The sequence below is a fragment of the Rhinolophus sinicus genome, chromosome 15 (assembly GCF_057876585.1).
Source record: "Rhinolophus sinicus isolate RSI-liver-muscle chromosome 15, RSI-T2T, whole genome shotgun sequence".
Classification (NCBI taxonomy): Eukaryota; Metazoa; Chordata; class Mammalia; order Chiroptera; family Rhinolophidae; genus Rhinolophus; species Rhinolophus sinicus.
The window spans coordinates 109909779-109933811 of record NC_142515.1 but is presented as its reverse complement, the minus strand read 5'-3'; the positions used below and the strand labels follow the sequence as shown (position 1 = coordinate 109933811).

Here is a 24033-nt window from a genome sequence, read left to right as displayed (position 1 = left end):
CTGATGGCCATGCAATCACAGTTGATGGCCATTTACTACCTGAGCCAGCACCTGTCTATGTGAGGCCGAGAGCCTGGAAACTACTTTCTGGGGCTCTGCCCCCACAGATGTTAACTAGAGCTATTGTGATCATTTCACAGTATATACAAATATTGAATCGTTATGTTGTATACCTGAAACTAATATCACATGACATGGCAGTTATGCTGCAATAAAAAATTTTTCTCTTAAAGGACAGTGCTGATGTTGATTGAGTGGGTCTATGCCAGGTTTTGCGATAGGTTCCCCAGATGTTGCTGTGTTTTGCCCTTAGAACAGCTGCCAGGGCTGCTGTTGAAAACACAGACCTACCTGTATGACGCTGCACAAACAAAACTGTGCCGTCCGGAAGAATACACTTAAAAGTGTTCGTTGTTTTCCTTTCGTAGTGAAATGTTATTTTCATTTTTGCCTATTATCCCATAAGGTACATTAAAAAAACCAGCCCTCCTGTCTTCCGGAAGCTTAGATAGAGCTACCCGTAAGCCCTGATGGAATCTGAGTGCTGGGAGCCAGGGAAAGCCCTTTCGCTGAGGTGCTTTTCATTCGCTTGTAGACCTTGCTTAATGCCGTCTCTCCTGACGACTGGGGAGCTATTTTCTTGCAAATGAGGAGTGAAGATGAGGCCAGGCCATGGGAAAAGGGAAAGTGTGAAGAGCCATTTAGTTAATGGGAGTTTGGGATTGTTGAGGCGGAGCTGGGAGTGGAGTTGTCATGTTACTGACACCAGTGGGCTGATTAGGGTGATGCTCTAAACACTGGCTCTGACACAGGGGTGCAGTGGACCTGGGGGCACCCCTGCTCTGCCAGGTGTTGACCCTTTTGTCAGCTCGGTCCTGGGGTGAGGGAGTGGTAGTAGCTATTTGCATAACTAGTAGGAAGCTATTCCAGCAGGTTAAGACGGATATGGCTGTACCTGTGCTTAGGGAGTGTCAGCTCGGGCCAGAAAAGAAGTGTGAAGATGAATTCCTAGAGTGCCAGCAGGGCTTTTGAATGTCAAGCCAGCCTCACTGCAGGTGGCGTAACCGAAAATCAGGAGTTTGGTTGGTTGAAGAGAATATCCCATTCAGAGTCACAGTATCAAAACAGATTAGGCTATGGATTGAATGGATAGGAATTCTTTAGGAAGGAATCAGATACTTCTTGCCTAGGCATTACTCCAGAAGCTTGGCCTAAACGACAGCTTCAAAGAAAAGATTTTAAATCACTGATCGCTTTATTTCAACAGAATTTTCTGTAGAAGACTGGTATACAAAAAGATAACTACAGGCTCCTGTATTACACTGGGGACGGGGAGGTCCACTGAGGCAAAGGAATATTTTAGGCCTTTCAAGACCTGCCTCCCCACCTGCATCTTATTGTTCAGCTGGGGTGGCCACGCATGGCAGGAAAGACCAACCCCAGAAATGGAGCTCAGTCAGTAGGTCAGTCCCTTCCGCACAGCTGTGTGTGTGGTGTGACCGCGGCAGTGGCATGGTTGTCCCCTCGATGTTGTCAGCGAATGACGTAGGATTGGATGTTTATGAAGACAGTTTGAAGGGAATGTTGCTTAAGGATTCTGGGTATCTCTTGCCTCTAAAGAACATTGACCTCTAATGAAGACGTGATCAACCTGCTCTGGAACTGTCTGGGACTTCAGGTCATGTGAGTCAAGTGAGAGCAATACTCTTACTTACTTTGTTTTGAGTTAGACCTCATGCTGCTTGAAGCTGGGGGTGTGGGTGGGGGACATCCTGTAAACACCTATGTTTGAGGCACCTCTGAGCTAAACCTGTCAGAAACCTGTGACTCTCTAACCCAGTTTGACACTTTTTATTCCCTAGAATCATCTACCGAGAGAGTTAATTTGATTTAATTAGCCCTTATATTTTCTGTCATTCATATTTTCAAAGGCATGTTTTTGAAGTCTGCACCCCAGGGAAAGCATTTTCCATGTTACAGTGTGTCACGTGTATTGCTGCTGTTTTGTCCCGTTCTGGAAAAGAAAGTCATTTGTGTGCTGAACTCACAGACTTGAAATTAGAAATTGATGACAAACATTAGTGCCTGGCTTTTTTATATATATATATATCACAGACTATAGTCTTTTCCACCCTTTACTATTTCATGTGTGTTCCCAAAGCTATATCACAAAATACAGAAATACCTAAATATTTTTTTTTCTTAAGAAAATTTCAAAAATAAAGACAACTCGAAAGAATTCTACAATGAACACCCAGATATACATCTCGATTCAGCTTCTGTTGACATTCTTAAAGTGTTTGGTAGCAGAGGCCAGTGTGGAAGCACTTTGAAGCTTTTGGCGAAATAAAGGAAAACGTTATGCTGCCTTCTCGGTTTTTGTATTTTGTCAGATTGAAGGCACAGCTCTTTTTCTGTCTGCCTGCCATTGCCAGTTTATGTAAGTTGGAGGAGGCGGGTGGGAGAAGATGGAGGAGGATGGAAAATGAGCATCTTGCTTTCTTCACAAACATTGCCCAGAGGTCCTGGACAGAGTCAGGGGTTTTGAGGCGTCCTGAGCCGGGAGCCCTTTCCATCAGGCCTTTCTTTGTATGTTTTTTTTTCCCCTCTAAGAGGATGAAGAGACTTTGAGAGGCCCTCTCACACTGGGAACTTTTCCTAAAAGTCCACTTTGGGGCGAGAATCCTGGATTGTAGCAGCAGAGCCAAGAAGCGCCGAGGCCAGCTTTCCCTGTTCTCCCACTCATTTCCGGCTCTCTGTTCAATTTGAAATCCTGGAACATGTGTTTTAGTGAATTGGTTCATAAAAATGTTTTTTTGCAGGATTCTGGAATAGAGGCTGCACATTCTTTGCTACAACCTACATGGGTAATTGCACTATCTGAGTTGAGTGTGTGTGAGAGAGTGTGTAGTTTTGGAGGTGGGTAGGGAGGTAAAGGGAGAATATAGTTTTGTTTTAAAACTCTCTTCTCTCTCTTCACAAGATGCAAAGTGTTTTCTCTCTTAGTATTTATACAGAGTATGAACAATGAAGAGTTGAGCTTCTGTCACCCTGTGGGTCCCCAGGAGCTTTTCCTTGCCCTTCTGGGCAAGGTGGGGCTCCCCAATTACCCTCGTCTTTTTCGGTTTCAATCACTTTGGAAGCTAGTAGTTGGATGCTGGAAATTGAGAAGTTGCCATTTAGAAGTTGATAGAACATATGCAGGAGAGAGTCCGTTCCAAACTTTGCAGGTATATCAGCTTCGAGCTTTTGCCAACCTTTCTTGGGGGAAAAAAAACCCACTGGAGTTAAGAGAAACCTCACGCTGCTACACAGCAGAGCCGGTTCTGCATTTGTCCGGTGTACACATGTAGCATGTAAGCCTGGATTGATTTTGTTGTCCTTTTCTCTGAATGCAGAAAACGTGGGCTGCCTCTCATTTTCCGAAACCTTTATCTGGCTTATTCTAGGCACAACTCATTTGTTTTTCTTTCTTCTGTTACTGTTTATGGGTGGATCAGAGCTGAACTCACTGTTTTATGGCTCCAAGACTGCAGCTTATATCTTACGAGCACTGATCCGGGGCCGTCCCTTTCCCCAAGTTAGTGATGCTCAGAGCTCAGGCACTAAGAGCTCAGCCACATCCTTGGGAGGTTTGGAAGTTGCCATGGCTACTGACCCGCAGCATCCGGCAGCATGGCCACGGCCAAGGCTATGGTACATCCTCACTCGTCTGTCAGTTTGGATGGGAATTGACTATGTCGTTGAAGAACTAAACCCCTTTATGGTGGTGGCTTTTACACATGGTTCATTACTCAGCTTCAGCTTAAACACCGGGTGATGGGAGTTCACCGTCTCTGAAACGGACTTCCCATTTTGAGCCTCTCTTATTAAGATGTTCTCTGGTTGTGATTTCGCTTTCACCATCTTAGCCTCCCACCGGCTGATCCCAGTCTGCCGAACACGTCCCCTCTGTCTGCCCTGGGACAGACAGATCTTCATAGATTTGGAGAAAGTTATCAAACTCATCTTTGGCTTGAATATTCCTGATTGTGTTTTTTTTTTTGACTTCTCCATGTTAAACTAGTCCTCCCCGAACCCCCGCCCCCCCAAGTTCTAATGTTAATTTGATCAGAACTGTTTTTGAAGCTTAAGTTCGGCCACAAATGGATGGAGTGATTCAGTTGAGATCTGAATGGTGCCATATGTGGTGAATTCATTTCTTTTTTTCCTGGACTCTACTTATTTTAACGAAACCTAAGATTTCATTAGCACTCTATCATTCACTTCCTGCTTGGACCATGTTGATTTTATGGCCAAACAAAAACAGAAAAAAAAAAAAGTCCTTAAGCCTCTCTTTTTCTCTTTTTGTTTTCTTTTTCTATTTTTACCAGGACTGATTAAGTTCCTTTTTTCTCAATATACACTTAGTTAATTGCCTTAAAAAAACAAAAACCTTAAGTGTAAGTACCCTGTTTCCCCGAAAATAAGACCTACTCGGACCATCAACTCTAATGCGTCTTTTGGAGCAAAAATTAATATAAGACCTGGTCTTATAGTATAGTAAATTAACATCAGGTCTTATGTAAATTTTTTTTTTTTTTTTTTTTAAGATTTTTTTTACTGGGGAAGGTGAACAGGACTTTATTGGGGAACAGTGTGTACTTCCAGGACTTCTTTTTTCCAGGTCAAGTTGTCCTTTCAATCTTAATTGTGAAGGGTGCCGTTCAGCTTCAAGTTGTTGTCCTTTCAGTCTTAGTTGTGGAGGGCGCAGCTCAGCTCCAGGTCCAGTTGCCGTTGCTAGTTGCAGGGGGCACAGCCCACCATCCCTTGCGGGAGTCAAACCGGCAACCTTGTGGTAGAGAGGACACCCTCCAACCAACTGAGCCATCCGGGAGCTCAGCGGAGGCTCACCTCAAGGTGCCGTGTTCAATTTTAGTTGCAGGGGGCGCTGCCCACCATCCCTTGCGGGAGTCGAGGAATTGAACTGGCAAATTTGTGGTTGAGAGGATGCACTCCAACCAACTGAGCCATTCGGGAGGCAGCTCAGCTCAAGGTGCCGTGTTCAATTTTAGTTGCAGGGGGCGTTGCCCACCATCCCTTGCGGGACTTGAGGAATTGAACTGGCAACCTTGTGGTTGAGAGCCCACTGGCCCATGTGGGAATCGAACCGGCAGCCTTCGGAGTCAGGAGCACGGAGCTCTAACCCCCTGAGCCACCGGGCCGACCTTATGTTACTTTTTGCTCCTAATAACACATTAGAGCTGATGGTCTGGGTAGGTCTTATTTTTGGGGAAACACAGCATTTACATTTGGTGTTTCATCTTGTTGATTTGACCTACCTTAGCTTGTTGAGACCACAGAAATGCATGCATGCATGCATGCACATGCACTTTTTTTCCTAATTGTGAAAATTGATCCCAAAATGACCACAAGACTTAGTCCCTTCCCTCTCCCAAGACCCCATTTAATATGACAGGACAAAAATTTTAAAGGTAGAAAAAGCCCATCATGAACAGATGTTTCGGAAAGTTGATAAGAAATTAGTTGATAAGAAATTTCAAAAAAATTCTGAAAGATTGAAAATGGATGAAGGGGGTAAGGGGGTGGTAAATGAGGGTAAAGGGGATCAAATATGTGGTGACAGAAGGAGAACTGACTGGGTGCTGAGTACACAATGTGATATATAGATGATGTATTACAGAATTGTACACTTGAAACCTCTGTAACTTGACTAACAATTGTCACCCTAATAAACTTTAAAAAAAGAGAGAAAATGGATGAGATGGTTATTGATGCAGGAGACAGACAAAAGCCTACAACAGGAAAGATTAAGAGGGCCCACCAAGCATACTATGAAATTTCAGCACGACAAAGATAAAGAGAAGATTCTCAAAGGTTTTTTTTTTGGGGGGGGGAAAGGTGGGCAGGGTTTGGTGTGGAATAGGCCGTGAATGAATACAACGCAGTTCTGGGATTTCCAGTTGACCACACTGTATCACTGGATGCCTAACTGAGGATGGGACTTAGAATGCCCACCTCACACAGTGCGGCAAATATTAAATAATGTATGTAAAGCACCTAATGTGTTTGCTGGCCTGTGGTAAGAACTGTCAAGGTGTGTGCAAGTGTTATTGCTACTCTCACCATTGCTGCTGGGATGGAGAAGTGTGCCAGGGTTAGGATCAGCTCCATGAGACAGTCAGCCCAGTGGCATAAACAAGATGTGAGTGGAGTAAACGAGAGAAGTTTACTGCTTATCTGAGAGCAGTGGGCAGGGCAGAGCTGATGTGACAGTCCCATGACCATCAAGGTTGTGGCTCCTTCTGTTTACTAGTCTAACGTGACTGCTTACCTGCAGGACTGTGTTCATAGTCCCTCAGGGGAGAATGAAGGAGCTGCAGTAGCTTTTGCCCCCTGCCTGCCCACTTCCCTTGAAGGTCACTTCCTGGAAATAGCCCCCAAATTTTAACATACATTTCGTGTCTAGAACTTAGACATATGATTGCATCTCAGTTCCAAACATGGTAGGCTAGGAAAAGAAATCTAATCTGCAGCCATGTGCCTAGTTCAGAATTTCTTTTAAGGAGGAAGGGAAAAGCAGTTATTGGGGTCGACAGCTAGCATTCTCTTTGTCACAATAAGCCTTTACTCATCAATACATTAGATCCTAAACTTCTGGAATGTAAGATTTGTTTCAGCTCTTTGGGAGTTAACACAAAGGTCCATTGACATAGTATACTTTGGTTGACATATGAATTATTATGTGTTAAACCAGGCATTTAAACCACAGAAGCTTTTAATATGGCTGAAATGTTTTTAAATGGACTGTGCTGAAACAGCTCAGCTTAACATTACTTTTGAAAAGATCTGCCGATAAGGGGAAAACTGGTTATTACTGAGACTGTCATGTGAGGCTGGTATTAGTCATACCTTTATTCTTGTGGTGTGGAGACAATTTGTGCAGATTGCTCTATTAGAGAATGCGTACAGCATTTGTTGTTCATAACTTCTTGTTATTTGATCTTTCTCCCCTGCGAGTGCTATACCTCTATTGTCACTCCTAGGAAATCTACATCTTTTGTTTTTCACACTATTCCCTTCTGGTAAGAGAATAACTGTGGGGTCCATGACCCCGTTCCTAGATAGGAAATTTCTAGAAAGCCAGCTACTGCAAAGTCTCATCTTGCTGGATGACCTTTTTTCCCCCTGGTCTTCCTGACCATGTTTATTTCTATTGACCCAAATACTTGAGATTTATTTTTAGTTGGAAAAACTCAGAGATGGCTGAGGGGTAATCTTAAACTCTACAAATTGTGCATTAAAACAAACAAAGACATAATTTCAGTTTCTCACACTCAGAGAGTGTGTTCTCACTTAGGAAATTTCTCAAGAATCTTAACACTTAGCAAATGTTCATGTGATGTGTTCCATTGCTATAACTTTCTTGTTTAATTCACTTTTTTCCTTATTCATTTTTAGAATGCAAGGGAATTTTCACATTTCAGGGATTTGGTTATTATTCCTTCTTGCCCCTTGGAGCATAACATAGCTTTTAAACATAAACTAGGATAGTATTAACCATATTAGATAGGGTAGAATGGAATAAAGTGGTACAAATGGACAGCTGTTTAAAATATAGCTAAATGAATTGATTCTGTCTGATTTACTGTCATTTTCAAATTCAGACATTATTTATATTCTATTTAAAGTGACTGCTAGGATATAGCTCTGAAAAATCTATTGGGATATACTATTGGATAAACTAAAATATTAATAGTTAAGAAAAAACATTGGACATACGTTAAATTAATGCCCTAATTTAGTTTCGTGGCCAGAGCCAGGGCAAGGAGTCAGAGAATCTGGGTCCAACAGTGATACGATTTGGGACAATTGAGTTTATTTCACCACAACCAAAATAAGCCTAATATCTGCCTTGCCAGCCTCATTGCAAAATGTAATAAGATACTGGTTATGAAAGTGCTTTGAAAATGATCAAGAGTCATGAAATGTAAGGTTATGTTATGGTAGAGTCACAGCGAGCACTAGAAGCAAATCTTTAATAAGGAAACAAAAAGTGGAAAACTCACGGCTTTTCAATATATTGTTTTCAATTATATTGAAAGGCTTTACATATATATATATATATATATATATATATATATATATATATATATATATTATGTCCTTTGTTTTTAAATGTATAATGAAAGCTAAATGCATTAGTTCTTTTTGTTTTATCCAAAGCAAGAGCAATATTGGCTAATTAGAATGATAATTATTTTGTTGATTGCATAGTCTGAGTTGTAATATACATTTTCTTATAAATGATGATTTTTTTTACCCCCCATTTATGCCATAAACCTAGTAAAATGTTATGATTCTTTTAAGTAGGTTATCGGATTTGCTTCTACAAAGGCTTGTTGTATAAACTAATGGAATTTAGGGTATATGAAAAACAGAATCCTTGACTTTTTGCCTCTTCATCACATTTACTGCTGACAGCATGTTGATGTCAGGGATGGATGTGTTCGCTTGAATCTCAGCTTGCCTTTTCCAGAGTGACCAGCCTTGCTGAGCAGTATCACAGGTTAGAGTTCCAGGGGAGCAGGTGGGAGGAGAGGATAGGGTTGGCTAGGTGCAAACTGGGGGGGGGGGGGGGGGGGAGATAGAGCAAGTGTCAGAGGGCCTTGGGGGGTGGATAAAGACAACTTGTATTTTATATCCATAAATAGTATTTGCAGTGTAACACAAGTCTGTAATGAACTCCAAAACTGTGAATCCATTCTTTAATTATAATGTGAGTGTACACATGTTTGTATATCATTTGAATTCGAATTTGAAAGCATATTAGGTACTGAAGAGGAAAAGAAAAATGTTAACTCATGCTTCTTAGTATTCAGGTTCTCCTTCTGTTTGGGAAATGGGTTATAAACCCATGACACAGTAATGGTATAAGATAGCACTGTAAATTGCATAGTTAAAATGTCTTATACCACAAAAATGAGTTAGGCAATAAACTTATAAGAATTCACAAAAAGGGAACTAATTTTGGGTTAGAATGGTGAGAAAGGGACTCGTATAATAAGCAGGAGAGGACTTGAGAGGAACAGAAGACTTCAGATTGAAGTGGGTAGGGCATGCCCGGGTTCTGTGAGGGGACTGCCTGGCTATAGCAGAGGGCTCGTTTGGGGGTGTCAAACATTAGTTTTGCAGATAAGTCATACCAGATTTTGATACCTTGAATTTTTGTCTGAGGAGTAAAAACTTTTCCGTGAAGCAAAAAGAATCAGAGAAAAAATGTGTGAAGTAGATGATAGCAAAGAAACCACAGCTTATGTGTAAGAGGACTATGAAGAAGAAAAATAAAATTATGCAGTGATACTACTATTTCGAAGCCAGGGAAACTTTCTGGAACTGAAAGAAGACCTACATCTATAAATTGGAACAGCCTTCCCATTATCTGGGGAAATTAACCCAAAATGATGAACATGGAGATATATTCTAGAAAAAGTATTAGCCTCCAAAGTAAAGAAAAAATTCTCGAGGGCTCCATGCTAAAAGATTGGCTAATGCACAGAGGCAAAAAGAATTTGACCATAATCACATTTCTTAAATGATATACAAAGCAAGGCCACAGAGAAAACAGCATTTTATAGAAAGTGACAACGCTGGATTTATACCCAGCCAAGCTGTCCTTCAGGTATCAAAGCCAGAAAAACAGTTTTAAATATACGCAAACTCAGAATTTTGTACCTTTCAGCCCTTGTTGAGGAATCTGTTAGAGGATGAACTTCATTTAACCAAGAAACTACGCTGGAAACTTCTGCAAGGTGACTGAGCCTGAGCACTTCATATTTTGTTTGCAGATCCAAGACTAAAATGGAGTAAGGGATAAAGATGGGAGGATAAAAGCCTTCCCCTTAACCATAACTGGAAGCTCCTTGAGGTGGTTTTCTGTCGTAGTGTGGGTTCTTAGAAGCGGATGCTGAGACAGAGTTTGGTGTATGTGGGATGTTTATGAAGAATTAACGCCTGTGCAAGGGAGAGAGCAGAAGCAGGACTGAGCAGAGGGAGAAGTCAGGCTGCAACATAGGCCTGCAAAGCTTTGGCCAACACCACAGGGAGCTTTGGAGCATTTATGGCCCAGTAGAGCTGTCCAGTCTTGGGCTGAAATGATTGGGCTTCATCAGTCAACTGGATGTGGACTGCCTCTCAAAGGGCATTTTTCTTTTTTTTTTTTTTTTTTTTTTTCTTTTATTGGGGAAGGGGAACAGGACTTCTATTGGGGAACAGTGTGTACTTCCAGGACTTTTCTCCATTCCAGTTGTTGTCCTTTCAGTCTTAGTTGTGGAGGGCTCAGCTCAGCTCCAGGTTCAGTTGCCGTTGCTAGTTGCAGGGTGCGCTGCCCACCATTCCTTGCGGGAATTGAGAACTCACACTGGCAACCTTTGTGGTTGAGAGGATGCGTTCCAACCATCTGAGCCATTTGGGAGCTCAGCTGCAGCTCAGCTCAAGGTGTCGTGTTCAATCTTAGTCTCAGGGGGCGCTGCCCACCATCCCTTGTGGGACTCGAGGAATTGAACTGGCAACCTTGGGGTTGAGAGCCAAAGGGCATGTTTTTGACTATCCATAGCTGAGGCAAACCCCGGAGGAGCTGACTGCTGGAGGCTATCTACCCACAGTTGTCTGCGTAGCACACATCTCCATGTGCACCATTCTTGCTTTTTCTTTAGTAGAAGACGATGGTCCAAGTGATAATTTAGAAAGATGAATTTCTTCTCACGGCTGTAGACCTCTGTTATTTAGTGATTTCCCAGAATCTTTTCAACATCCTGTCCACATTTAGATAGTTCTCTGTATTGTGAATCCTGACTTCCACCAGAGAATATACAACAGAAACCCAAAACATAAGAACCCATCAAACTATTACCTAGCCTTCTTGCTTGTTAGGGTGCAGACGTATGACTGCAAGTTCTGTCTGTTTGAGTGAGATCCCTTAACAAGACTTGATTTAAGAAGTGAAATGTGAAAAAACCGGCAAGGCTTGTAGTATGCATTTTGATGGTGTTGGTGGCCTTAGAGGCGGCTTCCTCGTCATAGTAAAGCTGGGGTGATTCTGGTGATGGTAGCTGCTTCCTTACCAGACCAGTTCTACAATGTGATTCAGCCTAGCTCTTGGGAACGGAGTATAACCTCGTATCCTGCTGCAATAAATGCCTTTAAAACATGTGGAGTGGATTCTGTGATTGGCAACTGAGAACATGACACATGCCTAGACTAGATATGTGGAGGAAATAGCTTGGAGGCAGGGAGATCAGTTAAGAGACCACGGAACACAGTCCACGTGGGAACTGGTGAAACCCGAACTGAGGTGGACTTAATAGACTGTAAGAATGTATATAAGGACTCAATAGAATGAATATATGAAAGAAGGAATGAATCCCACTTAATGATGGTTAGAATAAGGAAATGATGGGGGATAAAAAAATCAAACCGTGTTCAGCATTACGTCTGGGTTATGGTTTGGGTGTGACATAAGGATGTTTGGGCATATGTGAATAATAGGGAGGTCGAGGCATACTTTTCAATTTCTACCCCACTGTATGTTGTGTTTACTATGTGCCTATAGTATTCTCATGATTTTAAAAGAGCCCTAAGGATTGAGCCAGGATGATTAGAAATGTGTTCAAATACTAAATTTTGGTATGTGTATTATACCTGTGTTTGAACATGTTATTTATTCCTAATCTGAGAAGTCATCATATGTCAAACGAAGGAAGGCTCTGAAGACTGGCGTTGTAAAGTTACAAACTTAGGTAGATGTTCCATCTGAATCCTAAGTTCAGAACTTGTAAAGCACAGTTACTGAGTTTCTGCTGTGTACCAAGCAATGTGCTAAATTCCTTAACTGTTTTCTCATTTAATGCTTTCTTCTCACACTATTGCAGATAATGTCATCCATTAAATAGATTCCAAATAGAAATTGATTAACGATGTATATCTCATAGGTTTCCTTGAATTGAGGGATGTGATTTAGGGTTTGCTTTAAACAGCCTCTTTTATTAAAGACGTTAAAAAGCTGGCACATTTTTATCTGCATAGAGTTCTACCCCCATCATGCTTTTTAAATGATAATTAATAACATCTTAAAAATTAAAATAGTTTAACCTTGGGTTAATTTTCAAATTCAAAATATGTGTCATCCCTCCACAATTAAAAATGAATTTTAATGTTTAGGTGTGAATTAGTTCAGTGGTTCTCAACCCTGGCCACACTTTAGAATCACCTGGAGAGTTTTTAAAAAGAAAACACTGATGCCCCTGGCCCCACACTACAGTAATGAATAAGAGTATGGGCAGCCAGAGTTGAACTTGCTGCATGGAGCTTGCTTTTGTAACAGGCCAGCAGCTGCTTTCATGGCGCCCTTATTTGGATCTTGGTAACTGAAACATGATCTGTTAGGAAAGGGATGACTGATCATTTTGTGAAAGGCTAAAGTTTTCATTTTAAAATGAAAACCTAGCTAATGTGGAAGGGAATGATAACACTCATTTTTATGTTACAATTTTGATATCTGACTTTCATTTGTCAAAGAATGTGTGTATAAAACAGCCCAAATTAGAATCAGACTTTGGATAATTTTTTCTTAATCTTGACCCTGTACTTCCCTTTCGTTCTCGTCTGCCTTTGAACTTGAGGTCTATCCATGCCTGAGTCTTAGAGCAGTGGTGTGGTGGCCTTCAGATCCAAGAGGATACACACCTGGAGGTATTTTGAAGCCTTTTCAAGGGATATGCAGACACCTATAATTTAAAGGGAATCAATTTCAGATTCTTAGATCTTCAGTGTAATTAGTCCTAAAATTGACCTGCCTGAGAAAATGCCTGTGACCCAGGTGGCCTGCTGGTTCTCCTTTCACACCTCCCCTTTCAGAATTACCATTCTTTAAAGGGAAGGCACACCTTTCACCTGCCTCTAATCATCAAGGTGCCAAGCAGAGGGATAATTAAAATGTTGGTGTGGCTGCTGAGAAAGTGAATGACTCAAATCACTGCCTAAAGGATCCTTTTGCAAATAAATTTCCCATTCTTAGCTTTCAATAAAATTGAAAGAAAACTTAATTGAGTGGTCAGCTGATAGATTATACAAATTACACCTTTGAATGCATATTATTATTCTTTGCTAGAAAAATCTTTCTCTATTTCCATCTACCTGTTTATGTGAACACATTTTCTTAGTGTTCACATCAATGAGAACTAAGCATAATAGATTTCATGTGGAATCTTGTCCTGTCTCAGTAATAAGTAATAATCTTCTACAAAGAATGAACTCAGGGGAGGGAAAATCCCATGCATGTCATTAAGATACACATTACCAATAAAATTTTGCTTATATGAAATCTGTAATGTTTCTTTTGCTCAGTTTTGTCCTTAGAGCAATAATTGTGTTTCACTCAATTTAGAAGGAAATTTTAACACTGATTTTTATGGTTAAATACATAAATCTCAAATTGTTTACAGCCTTTTGTTGCTGAGAGGTATGATAGGCCTTTAAGCATTAAAACATATTAGGATGGAATACTTTGGGGAAGTGGAGTGGAAAGATGAGGTCAAGGAGAAAGGGAAATGACGTACAATTTCCAACTCTTAAAGAGTTTATTCATTAATTTTTTTAAATGGATGTTGGTATATGGGAAATGGTGATGGAATTTAGACCAGAATAGATACATTTAAAAGTGATGTAATAGTTTTATTTTAAAACTTAATGTTACAGTATGCCAGAATTATATTTTTTGTAAATATTTAAAATCACAATGTGAAATTTTGAATGTTAACTTAAAAATGTATGGAGTACATAGTTTTTCCAAATCCTTTTTGGGATTATGGAAACAAAAATATGAAGAACCCTGGGTAAGGCCTATTATGGGGGCAAGGATGATGAGGAAAACAGGGTCGGTTATTTCTTTCTTTCATTAGTTAAAATACCTGGAAAGACGAGAGGATTGGATATTTTTAAGCCTCTCAGCCATATTTTAACAAAAAAGGATAGCTACCGGGCTTGACCATGGCATCCAAACATACACACTCTTTCTTTCTAAGATCACTTCACTGAACAGCCCATTCTGCTCTGAGCCTCTGTCAGTGCCATTTCTGACATCTTGTCTTCTGCTTTCCTCTTGCTCAGGAACCTCCTCTTCTTTATGATGTTGTTTCAGTTGTGCAGGATGCTTGCATTATCAATAGATGTCCATGGGGTTTTAACTCACCAGTCTGTCACGTTCAGGTTTGCCTTCATCTTTGGGGGATTTTCATGTTTCATATGCTGGTTTTAGTGATCAAGTTGCTTAGAGAGACTGGGAATGCATCGAGAAGTAGAAAGATCCCTGAGAAAGAGTCCAGATATTGTGTGGTCCAGTTGAGACTATTGCTAGCTAACTGTTTGGATTTTCAGGTACTTTACAGACAGTCTTGTTAGCCTAAGGGGTGGGGATGGGTGTTGGTGCCTTTCTTGTTGCTTTTCCCAGAGCACATCTGTGTACTTGCTAGAGAAAATTGTGAGACTTGACTACGAAAAGCTTATTTCTGTTGGTCCTAGGTCTCTGTTGGGTAGTATAGGAACGCTTCTCTGTCACTTTCGAGTGGACAATTTTGAAAAGATACCACCAAAAGATACTTGTCAGATGAGTCAACTGAAGATTGCAATAGGGCAGAAGACATTCAGTTTGCTTTTTACCTTTCATGAGCAGATTAGGTATTGGGGAAACAGTGTAGGTATTCTAAGTATTCTTGTTTTCTTGTTTATTCTCCGAGTTCCAGTACTCAGGTTTCATAGGAATACAGAAGCTGTCAGAACATATAGACATATGTATAATAAATGTAACACTTGTAGAATTGGTCTCCATTCAAACATGCCTTAATATTTCCTGCTTAATACTAACTTCTATTCCAGCCATTTCTCATCTGGTCTGTAATCAGTGTCGTTGTGTTGGCAATTGAAGAAGAGAAACATTGACAAAGACGATGTATTTGATGCTCAAAAGAGGATGGTTTAAATGTCAACATATTAAGAGATGCCCTTGTGAAAATGAATGGGGCCCTCAAATATTTTAGCAAAAATTATCTTTCTGTGACCTCCTATGTCAAATCGTGCTAGTATTTATGAAAAATTATGCTTAAAAAAAACTATCAGTTCTTGACTCATTCTTTGTTCCTAATGAAACTGGGGCATGGTTGGGATTATAACAAACTATTAAATATAAATCATTTATTTTCATAACTTAGTTTTGTTTTTTAAAATGTAAAGTACTGAATAAATCACTGTTTGTTTTTTCTTTCTCACTATTGTGGATTTGAAGTGGATTCTTTGGAGCAGCTTTTTTTCAGGTCCCAGTTTTCCCTAGGATATGGCATAGAACAGGCTTTGGAAGCATGAACCTGGGTTTGAGTCCTGGCTCAGCCCCTTGCCCTGGGCACCCTTGGCCAAATAAGTCTGTGCAAAGCTTTGATTTCCTCCTTTATAAAACGAGACTAATGGTACCTCTCCCAGAGTGCTGTGGAGAAGGTGTAGTGGCAGAGTGCATATAAAGCATGTAGTGTGTGTGTGGGGGGGGCTACACAATAGGAAATACTCCATAACGGGACCGGAGGCTGTGATTTATTATATGCCATGTTACTCTTGCATCTCAATTGCTTTGCACTTGACATTTGTCTCAGCTGAGATGAGGATTGCTTCTTACATGATGAAAAACAAAGAATGTGTAGCGAAGTCATGTTTCCGTTTTCACGGTGGCAGTAGTTTTGTTTATTTTAAAGGTTATAATCATAATAGCTCAGTTTTGAGTGCTTGCTTAATACTACTTTTAAAAGCCCTCGACAAATGACATATCATTTACTCCTTTGAATAAAACTATGAGCTACATATCGTTAAGATGGCTATCATTACTAGCCACATTTTATAATACGAAACCAAAGTTAGCACTCACTCATGCTTGCCCAGGTGGTAAGTGTAATACCTGTTGTTCACATTTTTTTTCTTAGAAACTACTATAAAATGTAAAGACGAAAATTAAAACCACCATAAGGTACAGAAATAACTGCTGTATTTTCAATTTTTATTGTATTTTAAAAAAGATTTTTTATTAAAATATAGCTAATTTATAATGTACACCATAGTTATTCAACAATTATACCTAAAGAAGTGATCACCATGTTAAGTCCAGCAACCATCTGACACTGCACCACGCTATCACAATATCATTGACTGTATTCCCCATGTTGTACATTACATCCCATGACTTATTTGTTTAATACTTGGAAGTTTGAGCTCCCCCCTTTAAAATTTTTTTAATTATAGTTGATATTTGATATTTTTAATAATTAGTTTCAGGCGTACAGCATAGTAGAGTGATCCCCCTGACTAGTCTAGTACCCACCTGGCACTATACATAGTCATTACCATATTATTGACTATATTCCTTATGCTTTATATTCACATGACTATTTCATAACTACCAATTTGTACTTCTTAATCGCTTCACCTTTTTCACCCAGCACCCTCTGTCCCCCAACCCCCTTTCCATCTGACAGCCATCATGTTGCCTGCACCTATGAGTCTGTTTCTGTTTTGTTTCTTCATTTATTTTGTTCTTTAGATTCTGCATATAAGTGAGATCATTTGGTATTTGTCTTTCTCTGTCTGACTTAATTCACTTAGCATAATACCTTCCAGGTCCATCCATGTTGTCGCAAATAATAAGATTCCATTCTTTTATGACTAAGTAATATTCCAGTGTGTACATGTGCCACCATTTCTTTATCAGTTGTCTGTTGATGGGCACTTAGGTTGCTTCCGTTTCTTGGCTATTGTAAATAATGCTGCAATGAACATATGGGTGCATGTGTCTTTTCAGATTAGTGTTTTGGATTTCTTTGGATAAATACCCAGGAGTAGAATTGCTGAGTCATCAAGTAGTTGTATTTTAATTTTTTTAGGAACCCCCAAACTGTTTTCCATAGTGACTGCACCAATTTGCAATCCCACCAACAGTGCGTAAGAGTTCCCTTTTCTCCACATCTGTGTGAAAATTTGTTGGTTGTTGATTTATTGATGATGGCCATTCTGATAGGTGTGAGTTGATAACTCATTGTGGTTTTAATTTGTATTTCTCTGATGATGAGTGAAATTGAGCGTCTTTTTATATATCTATTGTCCTCTTTGGAGAAAACCTGCCTTTTTTTTAAATAGCCATTTTATTGAGATATAATTCACATCGTCCCACATAAATGCACCCTGTTAAGATGGATGATTAGTATATTAGCAGTTGTACAACTATCACCACTAATTTTTTGAACATTTTATCACCCCAGAAAGAAACCTCACACCCATTAGTAGTTACTTCCCAGCCCTCCACTTCAGTCCCTGGCAACCACTAACCTACTTTCTGTCTCTATAGATTTGCCTATTCTGAATATTCCCTATAAATGGAATCACACAATATGCAGTCTTTTGTGGCTGCCTTCTTTCATTGGGCACAATGTTTTCAGGGTCTATCCAGAGGGTAGCATATATCAGTACTGCATTCCTTTGTATTACCAAATAGCATGCTTGCTGTGGCTATACCACGTTTTGTCTATCCATTCATCAATTGCTATGCATTTAGGATGTTTTCTATTTGGGGCTGTTATCGGTAACGGTGCTATGAACATTGGTGTACAGGTTTTTGTGTGGACATGTTTTCAATTCTGTTGGGTAGATCTATCTAAGAGTGGAATTGCTGGTTCCTATGGTAACTATGTGTTACATTTTGAGGAAGTACCAGACTGTTTTCCAAAGTGTCTGCACCGTTTTATGAGGGTTCTGGTTTCTCCACATCCTCACCATCATTTATTTATTAGCCGACTTTTTGAGTATAGCCATGCTAGAGGGTATGAAGCGGGACCTCATTGTTGTTGGAATTTGCGTTGCTTTAATGACTAGTCATATTGAGCATCTTTTCATGTGTTCATTGGCCGTTTGTATATATTCTTTGGAGAAATGTCTATTCAATCTTCTGCCCATTTTTAATGGCTGAATAATCCATTGTGGGGTGTGTGTGTGTGTGTGTGTGTGTGTGTGTGTAATGTATATCACATCCTCTTTATCCATTTGTCCACTGATGGACACTTAGGTTGTTTCCTTGTCTTAGTTATTACAAACAATGCTGCTAGAACGTGGGAGTGCACATGTCTTTTTGAGTTAGTGTAACTTGGTTTTGAAACTTACTAGGTTGGTGCAAAAGTAATTGCAGTTTTTGCAATTTAACCTTTTAAAACGCAAATTTTGCACCCACCGAATAATATACTTTGAGCATCCCTCCGTGTCTGTGTCTAATTACATTACTTCTAATGATTGCTTTGTAGTACATTATATGAATGTTCCATAATTAAAATCTAAATCTTTTGTATATGGGATTTATTTAAAAGGGAAAGAAAAAAAATCCACACACTGCATCTATATCTTAAACCCTTGTGCAATCATTTCAGTAGAATACATTACTAGAACTGGAATTGCTGGGTCAAAATTGCTGGGCATGTTTTAAAGCTTTGAAAAATATTCCCAGATTGCCCTCTAGAAAGGTGGCTCTGGTTTATAGTCTGATGACAGTGTTTTTAGGATTGTCAGTTTCCCTGCAAACTTCCTAGCACTGAGTATTAGTATTTTTGTTAATTTTTTGAATTTTAATCTAAAAAAGGTTACTTGTTTTCATGTGCATTCATTTATTAATGAAGTTGGTAGAAGTCTTCCTTTGTTTTCTGTCATTGGACTAGTTTCCTGAGCCTGGAGATTCCCTCCTCTCCTTCCTCCAGATCTTTGCTTGGACACCCCTGGATCTGGGAAGTGTTTCCTACTCCATCCCCTACCTGCACAGACTCAAACACATTTTCTGTCATTCTCTCTGGCACAGGTCCTTTTCAAGGCCCTGGAAGGGATCTTAGGAATGTGTCCACATGATTACGTTTTCAATTACATTTTCAACAGTAAAGTACATTGGGCATTTTTTTCCCCCTTGAACAACCCCCTACCCTGCACAATAAGTGTCAAGTCTCACGAAAGCTGGATCTGCCCGTTTGGGACATGGTAGGTGTTCAATACAAAGTTGAATGGCATGGAACCCACTAAGTTGAATGCTCATTATCTTTTTTAGCTTTTAGGCGAAGAGACTTTTGTTCCACTGAGGCTTGGTTCCTAGTAGGCTCATGAAAACTGTGGTAGCAGTCAAAGAAATACTCTTTGAAGGCTTTTAACAGTTAAGATTAATTTTGTGTGCAGTATGTGTGCTTATGTCATCATGTGTTCCCGAACCTTGTTAACCAGAAGTCGAAAATCTATTTTGGTACCTTCCTGATTTCCTGTGATAAGTTACTCAGTGCCCAGAGAGCCTCTGTCTTAACTCCCTCCGTGACTCATGTCTTTTAAAGCCTTTACACTGACTGGGAGTATTTTGGAACCCTGTTTTTTATGTCTTGAAAATTTGCCCAACTTGATGATGGGGTGTCAAGGGGATTTGTTTACTAATGTTCCGTATCTCTTAAAAGTTTAGGAGGCTACTATGAGTGTGTGTTTAATAACAAGGTGAAAAGAAAACAATACACTTTTTGTCGGACAGAACGTTCCTGACTTGCTTTCAGTGAGTGCTGAGACCTGGAGCATCGGGGTGAGCACGCAGGGCTTTAACTTGACTGCAGCCAGGTTCGTGCTTAGAGCCGAGGTCAGTGAGCAGGTGTTCGGTTCTCACAGGGTCCCTAGAACATGCTGTGCCCCGTGCTTGTGGGATTGAACACTTTCGCATAAAGATGTCTCATTTCCTGAGCACTGTTGGAATGGCACCGTGAGATGTGCTTTTGGTGTTACAGAAAGCTGTGGCAGCCAGGGGTGAGGTGGGACCTCCGAAAGCCAATGCAAAGAAAGAGAAAAGAGATCAGAAGAGGCTGAGCACAGTGTCGAGCAAGGTCTGGGAGAGTAAGAAGCACACATCATTAGCTGAGAAACTGGTAGTGGAATAGAAAAGCTCGAAAACAGTGAAGAAATTAGTTTCTGTCTCAGCTTTAGATCGTCCTGGAGAGAAAACGTGTGTGACAAATGCAATGTGTGCCCTGTTGCAGGGTGGAAGCATAGAGTAGTGACACTAGCCTGCCCTGAGGAAAGAGACCATTGGGTAAGTTCTTGAGAAATTTCCCATTGATTAAAATTATGTATGACAATTTCAAAAAAAATAAGGGGACCGGCTTTGGTATGTACTGGGGGTGCCAAAAAAATATATACACATGACTTGTATTCATTTGTTGTTACCGGTATATATTGACTATTACAATTTTAATACAGTTCTTTCCTTTTTTAAAATGTGTATATGTTTTTTTGGCACCCTCTTATATGCTGGTGTGTGTTTACTTGGTGGTCAGACACTATTTTCAGTAGCCCTACGATATGTCAGAGCCTGGAATCTGTGACTGGAGGGGACACACTTAGCAATTTACTGATTCAGCAAACCGGCCCCCCCCCCCCCCCCCCGCCCTTTTCAGTTTGCTCCATATCAGGGCAGCCACCTGGCAGGCCTTGTTGTGGTGGCTGTATGGCCACTAAGCGATTTTCACCTGTGGTTTACTTGCTGTGTATTAAACTCCTGAATACCTTTCTTACATTTCCTGTGATCAGTTGATAGTCTTTATGTAGAATACTTTTCTCCCTGCTCTGGAGGGGGGGGATCGTATGTGTCAAGGACTTGCTAAATCGGTGATGTGATCAAACAGCCTTAGGAAAAATGAGAACCATAATAGTTATGGGCCTGCTGCACGTGTGCTGGAGAGATGTGGAAGCTGTGTGGGTACCTTTTGTCCTTGGCTTAGAGATTGGGTAGGGAAAGTCCTCTGGGATTTCGACAGCAGTTCTGATGTCATGGGTAAATATTGTCGTTTTGAGTTGCTGGCTTGGGGCCAAGCTTTCAGTGACAGCTGCTGAAGTGACAAAAGCTGTGATAGAAAATTATTTAGTGAACCTAGCATACTTCGTTTTGAAGTTGAAGACTTTGTACAGCAGGTCCTCGAATAACATCATTTCATTCAATGTCATTTCATTATAAGGTCGATGAGGTACCATAGGAGCTTAACTCTAATTTGTATCAGTTAGCCTAGGGTAAAATTGGTTTCGTTATGGGTCACTTGACGATACTAAGTGAAGACTCACAACTCCAAATGGACAGGTCTTCGCGGTTTTTTTTTTTCTTGCTACAGAGATTATGAAGTTTTACTCAAACTTTAGGTGACATTAACATCATCGAAGGAGAAAAACAGGTATAAAAGTACAGAGAGACTTTATCGCTATGGAAGGAGTTTGAATATATTTTTCTGTCTGATGTTTGGTCTACACATTTAGAACATGAAGAATGAGCAATTTTAAACTTCAATACCTGTTTTTACACAGGAAGGATATACCAGCCAAATGTAACTTTACAGCCAATACATAAATTAAGTACCTACATAATTTGGCCAATGTCAATGGCAGGGACAAAGGAAAAATGACCCCACAGGCAGAAGGATACACTGCTGCTGTCCCCATTGGGACTGGGAGGTTTATCAGGCTTTGAGACAGAAATTCAGTAGGAGTCTCTAGGAAGATGGCCTGTTGGCTCCTTTCACACACTTACTCTCTCACACAAGGCCTTTTTGAAGAACCTGCTATACCAAGCTTCTGTTATGTGTAAGAAACAGAAATAGATGTCGGAGAGGAATAGGGAAGTGTGACAGCCCTTGAACACAGGGAGTTTACACATGAGGCACTTGAAAACAGAACCGCCAGGGTAAAGCCCGGTGCCTAAATGCCAAGCAAATATACAAGCAGCAGTCATTTGCTACGGGGAAAATCTTACCAGGAATTCATCTGGGGGCCATCCATGAGGACCTCTGTATGCCACGACAGCCAGACCTACTTCCTCATCTGAGCCAACTTGGGTTTGAGGACTCTGGAAGCTTTGAACATATACATGGACCTTGTTTCTTGGTACCAATTTTACTTAAGATTTGGAAGGAAGATTTTTATGTTAAACCCAAGAGGTTGAGTAGAGTGCTCAGTTTGTGTATCCATCTTAAAAACAGACAACTAGCCTTTAGATATTTTTCACCCTTCCGTCAGAGAACTGGGAAGGCCTGGATCTCCGGGGCAGTTCATCCTTCCGTCAGGGGAATTTAGGGGGAAAGTTTGAGAAGCACTGATGAGCGATTAGGAAAGGGCAGCCCCATGGGGTCTCTCCTTTCCCCAGTGACTGAGCAGGCTAGGTGACAGAGGCAAATCCCTGGATTCATGACTGAGGCGGTTTGATCCTAAATGCAAAACATTGGAGCATTGCTTCAAGTCCTTTTTCTTTTAGAGTTAGTTAATAGGAGGCACCGCGGAACCTTTCATAGGGGTGGTTGTAGCTTCTGCTTTTTCAGTCGAGGTCTTTGGATCCAGCACTGAAAACAGTGCACCGAAGTTGTAGAGCTCCAGGGGTGCAGTGTGTGTGCGTGTGTGTGTGTGTGTGTGTGTGTGTGTGTGTGTGTTTTGAAGGAATGAAGGGTGAATTGATTTGCAGTATACCCTGGGAAGCCAGTTCTTTGTGGGTGTGGCTTTAGTGGGGAGCGAGTCCACAGTGGGGGGCAGCACTGCCCACAGGTTGGCGGTGCATTGACTTGAGTCAACTCCGGCTTTTTTTCTTCACATGTGCAATGGGGGTGACACCCACTCTTCCAGGTGGTTGTAAGGATGGAGATAACAAGTCTCAGGCGAATCTGTGCTAGGGATCTGCTCTCCGTCGTGGTGGCTGGAGTGATGGTAATGACACTACTATCACTGGCAGGGAAGGGGGTGGCTATTTCTCCTGGGAAAATCTTGGGTCCTGGCCTTCCCGGAAGGACTGTCTCTGTACACGTGTCCCCCCTTGTTTTTCTAGTTTGGATGGTCTCCCCTTGTACCTGCTAGGTAGAAGAACCCTTGTGCCTTTCTCGAGAAACACATGTATGTTGTTAAACACAGACAGCGCCTTGTTTAGATACAGTAAATTCCCGAGGATGGTTCTTTTTAAAGGTTAATTTACTTTAATTGTGATCAAATATGTATAACATAAAACTTACCATTTTAATTGTGTTTAAGGGTACAGTTCCGAGGCATTAAATACGTTCACATTGTTGAGCCGTTATCACCACCATTTATCCTCAGAACTCGTTTCATCTTGCAAAACTGCAACCCTGTGCTTTTTAAACAATAACTCCCCACTTCCCCTCCTCCTCCCCCACCCCCTGGCAGCCACCTTTCTACTTTTCGTCACTATGGATGTGACTACTCTGAGTGGAATCATACAGTATTTGTCCTTTGGGGACTGGCTTATTTCACTTAGTGTTATGTCTTCAAGGTTCATCCATGTGGTAGCAAGTGGGTTTTTTTGTTGTTGTTGTTGTTCTTTGTTTTCTATTTCTTGGTCTTATTCCAGAAGAAATGCATGTTTGTTTACAATTTTTCAACAATATAGAGAAGAAGAAAAGCATCCCATAATTCTCTACCCCAACATAACTCTTACTATTCTGGTGTGTGTGCTTCTGATGAGACACTGCGTCTGGAAGCGGAATGAACAGCATGGAGTGAAATCCTACATTTACTGGATAGGACCTTTGGCCTCCTCTTTGGATGTGAGGGAAACTGTTGAATTTAAGTTTTGGAGACGGTGAGAAATCAAGTGTGAGTCTGTCTCGGGTTGTGATGAAGGAGCCAGCCTGGAGGTGGGGGAAAGAATGTGGAACAGTGAAGTGGGAACCCTTAACCGCCTTTTATGAAATGGGACATTCTCACCTTTGAAGCTTGAGCTTGTGGGTTTTGAGTTCCTGTTTTGTGCCCTTTAATTTCAACTTTCTAAGTTCATAAGTTTGTAGTAAATAGGTGTCCTGGCTTTCATTATGTGCAAATATTAGACCTCAGAAGGGTAGTCCCTTTTCTTCCAAGGTAGGAGGGTTGGGAAGAAAGCTGTGTGCTAATATCAGGGGAAGGAAG

General features: G+C 40.8%; 1 protein-coding gene across 3 annotated transcripts in view; it reads left to right on the top strand.

Moving 5' to 3' along the window:
* The window catches only part of TMEM131L (transmembrane 131 like), a 145638-nt gene that overhangs the window by 25826 nt on the left and 95779 nt on the right, over window positions 1–24033 (top strand). Inside the window, exon 1 of one of the 3 annotated variants that reach the window (XM_074338418.2) lies at window positions 19873–20176. The exons of the other annotated variants lie outside the window; for them this stretch is intronic. The gene's annotated coding sequence lies outside the window, so the exon portion shown is untranslated. Of the gene's footprint in view, window positions 1–19872; window positions 20177–24033 lie in introns of those variants that run through there. 3 annotated transcript variants of the gene reach the window in all.